We start from the raw sequence: 9,119 nt of genomic DNA, 5'->3' as shown, positions 1-9,119 counted from the left end.
TCCCTTCCTTTTCATTTATAGAGGCGAAAAGCCCTCCACTTTACCCTATTCCTTTGTTTTTTTTTTCCTCTCTTTTTTGATAAAACTTAGAAAAACATGCCTTCCACTACCTACGTACTTAATGCGCCGGTTGAAATAAGTGTCACTGAAATGAATGTGAGCCGACCTATTTGAATCACAGGCCAATAAAGTGTGCCACCTGTTATATATATTATTAGTTTTTCATTTTTTATGTTGTTTATTTATTCTCAAAAAATAAATATGATAATATTTTTTGGCTGCCAATAACTGAATTTTTGATTTTTTTTTTTTTTTTGCAGTACCCACAAGCCAGCTTTTGGAAGTAAAACCTGGTTTTTACCTCAAAATGTTATTTCATTTAGATGACATCAAAACTGCACTAACATTGTGGTTTACAATTTCGATTTAAAAACCAAAATTCTAAAAGCATAATTCCTCTTTAAATTGAAATGGACAGTTTCCTAATTTCTAAAACAAAAATACCTTATTAGTTTAACAATTCTAATTTCTTAAACATTGACTGTTTTGATTCTAACATTCTATGATTTTAGAAATATCAAACGCCACCTAAAAGACCTTCCTATCTCTAGATTTTCAGTAAAATTGATTTTTGCTCCTAAATTAAGAGTGTGTTGGGATACACAGGCATTTGGAGCAAAATGCAGTTTTTTGCTTCCAAATTATCCTAGCATGTTTGGATGTTTGGATGGTTTGAAACCAGAGTTTAAAAAAAAAAAAAAAAAACTAGTTTTTAAAATATTGTTTTTATAACTACTTACTTTACGTCGCTTGCCGGCGCCAACTGGGACTGTTCCATCTAGAATAGTTGATTGATTAATAATGAAGCAGGGCTCTTGATATTCGCCATTATAGTACCTTCTTCCTCAAGTTTTTAATTTTTATTTTATTTCTGCCACATCTTCTCCGATTCACTCGCTAGATATCTTGCATCCCAAGCCATTAACGTTCAGCCACACTGACTGACTGATCCAGAGAATTCGCTGTATCTTGCCCCCTAAGCCATTAACGTTCAGCCACAGGACTGACTGGTCCAGAGAACTCACTGTCCTCCTACATGTACATGGCCTTCCATGTCAACTAATCAGATTTAAATTGGATATACTTTTAACTTAATTAGTTTTTGGGATTTTTTGAATTCAGATTCAAATATGAAAAAGAAAAAGTCATATCGCAATTGCAATTTTGTTTTTTTGTTGTTATTTGCAGCATGCGTATTTCCATTATTTGGTTGTACATTTATGAAAATAATTTTTTAAAAAAATATAACTTATTACCAGCGTTCTGCTCACATAAGTAATTATGAGTTATTGTTGATGTGTAAAGAATGTGTCGGTAATACTTGAACATTTACTGATGTTAACGCTGCCATTAGTAAATCAAGTGTTATCGACTGCCTTTGGCCATCGATAATACTTTCAAATATGACTGACTATACTTCTCGTTGGTACACATTTAACTTTTTACCGACAAAAAATGGGTGTCAGTAAAACTCGATATTTACTGATGTGTGTTTGATGTCATTCAAAAATGACAATACACTGACGAATGAATCCATCAGTATAACTTCACGTATACTGATGGTTTCCGCTACACGTCAATGAACACAATAGGGACACCAGTTTTATTAATGGATTGATGTTCCCGTCAATAATACTTTTATGGACGGCAAACTTGTCTTTTTTCTTTATGTCTTTTTCCTGTCAGTATATCTACACTTTTGTAGTGACCTCAAATTGAAGCTCTTTCTGTATAGAAAAGAGGTGTACCAAATATTTGGGCCTCCCATTGTCTCCAAGTGGTCTTGCTTCGATAGATTGGGAATCCTTTGTTCTTAAGACCTAAAATAAGTTGAGTCCTTGGAAGGACATATCATTTTTTGTCTTTAACTAGTAGTTGATTCTTATTAATCTTGCAGCTCTCCCTACGTTTCAGTTACTTGCCTTGAAATGTCTTGCTTCATTTATTAAAACTTTAGAGGATCTAATCTAAATTTCCATGGGTGATTCCAAGGATTGTCATGTACCCTCATCTTATCTAATGCAGAGTTTTATAATTGCTTGCAAATACTGGTGGTGTTGGTATCAAGAAGGTACCTAAAGTAAATATTGCATGTCTAACTTGTTTGGGTCATATGGCCTTGATAGATGATGAATTATGGGTCTATATGTAGACTTACATATTTGAGAGAATCAAGTGCATGGGTATCAAGGCGGCAAGGAGTTCTTCCCATCGTAGAAAGACATCTTTAAATGTCATAAGAAAATTGCTAAAGATATTTATTGGAAGGTCAGGAATGGGAGTTACCTAAATTTTAGTTGAACCCTTGGAGAGGTGGTCCTTCATGTATTGCTTTATAGAGGGACATATGGAGAGTGTATAGGAGATTTGTCTCCACCCATTAAATTGGTAATCCAGAAATCAAATGGCAAGATAAAAGGGAGCCCTTTGAGTGTTGTAATGCTACTATTTGCCAAGGTAAGATGAACTAATTTGGATTTTTAGTAATTGTACAAGTCAAAGAAATAGGTTTGGGATAATATAAAAATCAATTAGGGTTCTAACATTATGTGAAGGAAGCTATTGTGAAGTTCCAAGGTAGAGACTGTTGGTTTTCTTATGTAGCTAGCTTTGGAAGGCTTCCTATAGACAGTAAAGAGGTATATCATCAGTGTCTAGATGCACCTTGTGCAAGAGGGATTTTGAATGCCAACATCATGTGTTATTTTTTTTGTTCTTTCTCTTATGCAATTTGGAAAAATGTTCTGTCATGGTTTGGGGTTGCAAGGCTATTTAGATCTAATTTTTTACTCAAAATTTCAATGTTGGTCAAAAAAGGCTTTGTTGTAGGGAGTTTAAAATATGTTGGACCCTCTGTTTTGGTGGTGTTGTTTGGAAGTTATGCAGATTTCAAAATTTGGTGATCCACCAAGGAGTTGATAAATCTGTTCGAGAGGCTAAAAGAGGTGTTTGGCATGCTTGTGTTGAAGTGGTTTTTAAACAAGAATGATATGAGTTTACTATGAAGGCATTGACATTATGGCTTAAATATTGATATTATTTCCATGGTTTCAACTCCTATAGAGGCAATGAAATGGTATTTGGAAGTTGTTGTTTCAAGGACAAATGGTTCTTGTTCTTTTGCCATCATTCTTTGACACAAAGGCTTGGTTTTGTTGAAGCATGAATCTTATTTTTCAGCAAAGAAATTTTCATGCAAAACTATGAATTGCTGGTCTTTTGGGGCCTGCCATATTGAGGGTAAGGTTAAAATGGAGGATAGATCCAATTATGCTCGGTGAAAGAAATGGTTGCATGGGGTGTTGAACAGTTTGCCTGCTATTTTATGCTCTCCTCCAAGGGTGATACCAGACAAATTAATAATAGGAAATACTTCAGAAAGTGTGATTAGTTTACTTCTTGACTAACTTTTGTGTTAGTCTTTTTGTTTGATATTCTTTCTATATATTTTTGTACTGTTTCATTATTTTGAAACATATAGAAGAGGGTCTACCTCAAAATTTTTTGCTTATTTACTTTCAACCTTTATTTTCTTGCAGTATATGTTTAATTTCTATTTTTTTTGAAGTTAATTTGCAGCTACAGTGAGTTTAGGATACCATAAGCTCATCGAGTCTAGCTTTCTTTTGTAGTTGTCAATATATTACAATCTAGGTACATACATTTTATTTAATTTTTAGAGTTAAATTTGTTTGTCATCCAACAGTCCTAATTTGGTATATTTCTGTTGGTTTCAATGGCTAGCTAATTTAGCTTGATGTTTAGTTTTATTAGTCAAGTTAGAGAGGTCTTGTGTTCTTATTTCTGAGTTGTTTGAAGGCTATTTGAGTGATATAGAGCCTTTGTCCTAGTTTGGGCAAAGGATGACTAAGCCGAACTATGTTTAGTTTAGGTGTCAGGTGAATCCTATGATAGATCTAGTTTGTGTTAATGCAAATGAGCTAGAAAGCGTTATCCTTGGTTGGATGGGTCGAGCCAACTCAGGCTTGACTTGAACTCATTTAATTAAACTCGACTCATTTAATAATGAATTGAGTTCAAGTTAAGAAATGAACTCGATTAAGATGGTGGCAAGAGAATATGTATGAGACATTTCACTAGAAAATTTATGGTTCCGATCAAATTCAAATCTCTAAGTTACCATTTTTTAGTTTAGGTGTTAGGTGAACTTTATGTTAGACCTAGTTTGTGCTAATATGCAAGTGAGCTAGAAAGCATTATCCCTAGGTCAAAGTGTTCAATGAGTCAAGCAACTCCAGCTGGACTCAAACTCATTCTATTAAACTCGATTAGAGCTTGACTCATTTAATAAGGGGTTGAGTTCAAGTTAAGAAATGAACTTCGTTAAGTAAAAGAATTGAGCTTGAGCTACATAGGCTCTGATAATTTAAACTCGATTAAGCTCATGGCAAGAGAATATGTATGAGACATTTCACTAGTAAATTTATGGTTCGAATCGAGTTCAAATCTCTGAGTCACCATTCCATGTTAAAAAGTACATTTTTTAACAAATGGCTTATCTAAACCCAAGCCAAATCTTGGCTCGAGCCCAACAGAGCTGGGTTTGAGATTTTTGGCTCAAGCTCGCGTTGTGGCATCAGGTGCATGAGCCAAGTTCAAGCTGGTCTAGCTTGGCTCATAAACAACCCTATGCTTAGGAGGTCAAGCCATTCATAAACCATGTAGGAGTACTTAATGCAATCACTTGGAAGAAAAAGACTCCAGTTTGAGGCATTAGGCTTTTTGATCATTGGGTGGTAAATGTTTATTATTTTCATTTCAGCTAAAATTTTGTAGTATGTCCATGTATTGACATTGCTTTGGATTTTTATTTTAAGGCAATAAAGAATTTGGCATTTGTTTTATATAATATTTTATTTTGCTACTTGTGTTGCTCCCCATAAGAACTAGTTTTTGTTAATTTTTTTGCACAATCTTTTCTTGATTTTTATGGAAAATCTCATTTTTAAGTCTACAAAAATTTTATATCAATTTGCAAGGCAGAACTACGTGAGTTGGTATGCAACGTTCTCCTACCATTAAATTGTCAACACCTTTGTCAAGTTGATGATTGCTTAGAAATGTTGGTTGCATTCTTTGTCGCCTACCTGTCTTGTATCATTTGAGACCATTTGGCAATGAGAAAAACTTGTCTTTGTTCCATGAATGGAACTGCATCAAAGATTGGCATAATTGCTACAAGTAGTGGCGGAACCAGAAATTTTTGGCTATGGGGCACTAGTACATGGTATGTGAAAAAAAAATTCAAATAAAGTATATGTTATTTTAAAATTAAAGCAAATAATCACAGTCATGAAAAATTTTTCAAAATCAGAGAACATGATCCTCAAATGTATCTTTTTTCAGTAGCCAAGCATATTAGGCCATACTATAAATTAAGTTGCAATAGTAACCTATCTAAGATGGCAGAAGCACAACCAAGTAGTTGCAAAACTAAATAAATTTTATATCTCCTAATAGCACCAGTAGTCTACCCATAAGTGCCAAAACTATGTTATGGTAATGGTAGATAAAAGTTTTTGCTATATTAAGAAAAGAAAAAAGAAAGACAGATTTAACAACAAAAATTACCATCATGCGACTAAAGCATGATCAAGATTGCATTTAAGAAGTGTCAAATGAACAATCATAATATAAATTTAGAAAGCAAACCTCAAATTCTGCAGGCTTTGAAAACTTATTGCTATCAGTGTTCAACCCATACAGCCATACAAAAGATACAGCATTGGTTTGCCAGGTCCCCGATAATGATTTTTCAGTACTGGACCAATTTCATCGGCATAGCAGACTAAGCTTACCATATATCTTTCCTGCATTAGAATAATAGTTATAGTCAACAATCTTAGGCAATGTCCATACACAAGATTAGAGACATGACAGAAGGAAAAACAGTCATTACAATTATACAATGTAACAACAGTATAAACAAATTAGGAACCTTCATATATACAACATACAGACACAACAACATATAATAGAAAGCATTAACGCAATTAAATTACAATACAAACTTTTTACGACTATCAGTGACCTCTGATGGGCTCGATTCAATCAAAACAAGGCTGGATTTCATCCAATCTGGCTACTGTTGCAATCCATGTGTTGCAAATTTATATATAACCCCTTAACAAATTTGAGAATATGTATCTATAAACATCATGCATTCCATAACAAATCAATGATCTATCATATGCAAAGTTTGCAATGCAGCATAATAAACATTAAATACAAATAGTGAAGCTCTCATTCTTCCCCGCAATAAGAAAACAATACCCATCATAGGATTCCATTCCAGAGGCTACCTCCAAATTGTATAACACAACAAGAACAGAAAACTCCCTTGTTCATGGTACTAACATCAATAATGGTTCACTTGGCAACCTTCGTCTTACAACCAACAGGACAAAACAACACACTAAAGTGATTTAACCAATGCTAAATAAATGTTGAAGAACGAGCAGGAGAAAGGCGATCCAGTTTTGCCTCAATACTTTCAGAAATGGAATCTCAATGAACGCCCACAGAGAAACATCAAAAGGGGAGAGACAACGAAGAAGGAGGAGGAGAAGAAGGGCGGTGCCTGCAATGATGTATGAATGTATCGCCTGCCACCTGCTGGCTGCCCGCTGCCGGCCTTCGGCCCTTGGCCCTTGCCCTTTGCCGCTTCACGGTTTCGCCCCTTTGGTCTTCCCCTTTTTGGTGAATTTGGGCACAATGGGCAGGAAAAAAATTGCGACTGCTTTATGTTTTCTGGAGCTGGATCGCTGGAGCCAGACCCAATCTATTTCTGGCATGGGCAACACGGGCATGAAGCTCCTTTTCGCACGGACCATTCTTGGGCTGGTGTGGGCTGGCGCCCACGCGTGCCCCCACGATGGCTCCACTACTGGCTACAAGTCTACCTCAATCTTTATGGCAGATTCATTTGATAGTAAAAATTGTTAACTTCTGCAAAGAACCTCTTTATGCCATACTTTTCACAATGTTGTCACCCAACAACATAAAAGCCTTGATATAACAACTTTCATTGTACTTAAGTTGTGACAGATCTATTGGCAAAGTTGCTATACAATCAGATAGCAAATTACTAAAGGTATTATATCTACCCACACCATTATTTCCTTTATCCATATAAGCATGATTCTCTCTTGAACCATGCCAACTTGGAAATATAGTTCCTCTCAAATCATTTCTCACTGGAACGTCCTTTTTCAGGTTGAGCATCACGTACTCTACTTGTCCCAAGTGAACAACTTCACTAGGTATTCTTTATTAGCAGCAATTTTTATTGATGTCCAATTACTATCATCCATAACATGGCACAAGGAGTCTCCAGTCACCAACAATACTAGCGCCACTTTTCACCAAATGCTCACTAGATTCACCTTGCACTTGACAGACAAATCAAAACAAGTTCAAGGTGATGAACAATTTGCTTAATTCAAAGGTTCAGCACACGGGCAGAAACAGAAATCTTTTTTCCATGGGGCACTAAATATATAATTAACAAATTTTCAATTCACCATGAGGCCGTGAGCCGGATCTTGTAGGGATACTCCATATAACTGGACATAAGTTCACTTAAGTTTCAATACTAAATTAACATTTTAAAGGGTGAGCTCCGTGGCACGTATGCCCCATAGAGACCACACCTCTCTCACCCTGGTTCAACGTTTATCTTTTTTTCTAAGTCATTATTGATGCAATTTTGTAATTCCTTGGCATGCAGCTCTTCTTTACGATGAAGAACTCATCTGGACTCCATAACCTTTCTAGCATGTAGGGTTTACCTAGTTGTCAAAACTAGGTAACTGCTCCTACATCATTCACATGAGAGTAAGTTGTTTGCTCCATGGTGGAAGATGTGCACCAATAAGGGGGAAGTCGGGGTATTTTGGAGATTTTTTAAAAATAAGCTTTTTTTTTTTACTTTTTCACTACCTTTTTTTTTGTCCTTGTAGGGGACTGCCCTTTTTATTGACCAAGGGTATTCTGGTCACTATACCACCCGTTTCTCAATGTTTTTGTACACCCTGGGCCATGCATAAAAGCAGCTTCACATTCACCTAGGCTTGACAGACTCCATTTGCAACAACCAAAGCAATGAATGAAAGAATTGAATAAGGGGCTTCAATATTATTATCCAAGACTGGCTTGTGTTCGAACTTGATGAGTTTGATGGATTAAATTGTCCCTTGGCCATGAGACAAGCTCATGGTTTCCTGTTCTAATATGCAAAACACCAAAAACATGCTGAAAATTTTGAAAAGACAAAACATCTTGTACATACAACATTCTAGGATAACAGCGCATGCATAGATCACTTTTTCTAAATAATGGGAAAGAGGACCGAAATATGCCATTGAAAGGCTCTACTCAAACAAAGATGGGCTGTAAGAATGTTGAAAATATGATATGGATAGTACATGGACAATAGTTGAAGTCAGCGGCGCGGCTCTCAGAGGGTTACCTCATGTAGGATCCCTAGGGAAGAGAATCAAGTTGGCTCTTGCAGCCAGCTTGATCCACTATTTCCCTTCCAAGGAAGGAAAATCCATGTGTGCAATTTTAAGATATCAGTAGCTACAAAATTGTGTGTTTGTGTGTGTATATATATATATGTGTGTGTGCTAAATTACGGTAATATGTAAGCAGAAGTTTAACAGAATATGCATTTGAGAGCTGCTGAAGTTGAAGGGCAGACCAAACAAGGCATATGATCCGGAGTTCTCCCAAATCAAAGGGCATTCAAGATTTTGCTGCCATCGACTCCTACTGTTGATTAGAACCAAACGAGCCATAGACTAATTGATATATCTTAGCTCAGATGCGGTGCTATAAACAACACGTTCAAGCTTAGGATGTCAATATATCAGGTATCCAACTTAATTCTTTTGAAAAAATCGAATATAAAAAAAAACTTAATTTCCGACTAGGAAATCAAATGGGATTCAGATTTAAGAAATGACATCTGGTGGATCCGGATTTGGATGCAGATATACATAAGTATCTAATCGGATTCGGCTATGGATTCAAAT

This window comes from Nymphaea colorata, chromosome 6 (assembly GCF_008831285.2).
Source record: "Nymphaea colorata isolate Beijing-Zhang1983 chromosome 6, ASM883128v2, whole genome shotgun sequence".
NCBI classification, from domain to species: Eukaryota; Viridiplantae; Streptophyta; class Magnoliopsida; order Nymphaeales; family Nymphaeaceae; genus Nymphaea; species Nymphaea colorata.
The sequence above is the reverse complement of the archived record's forward strand: the minus strand, read 5'-3'. Positions refer to the sequence as shown.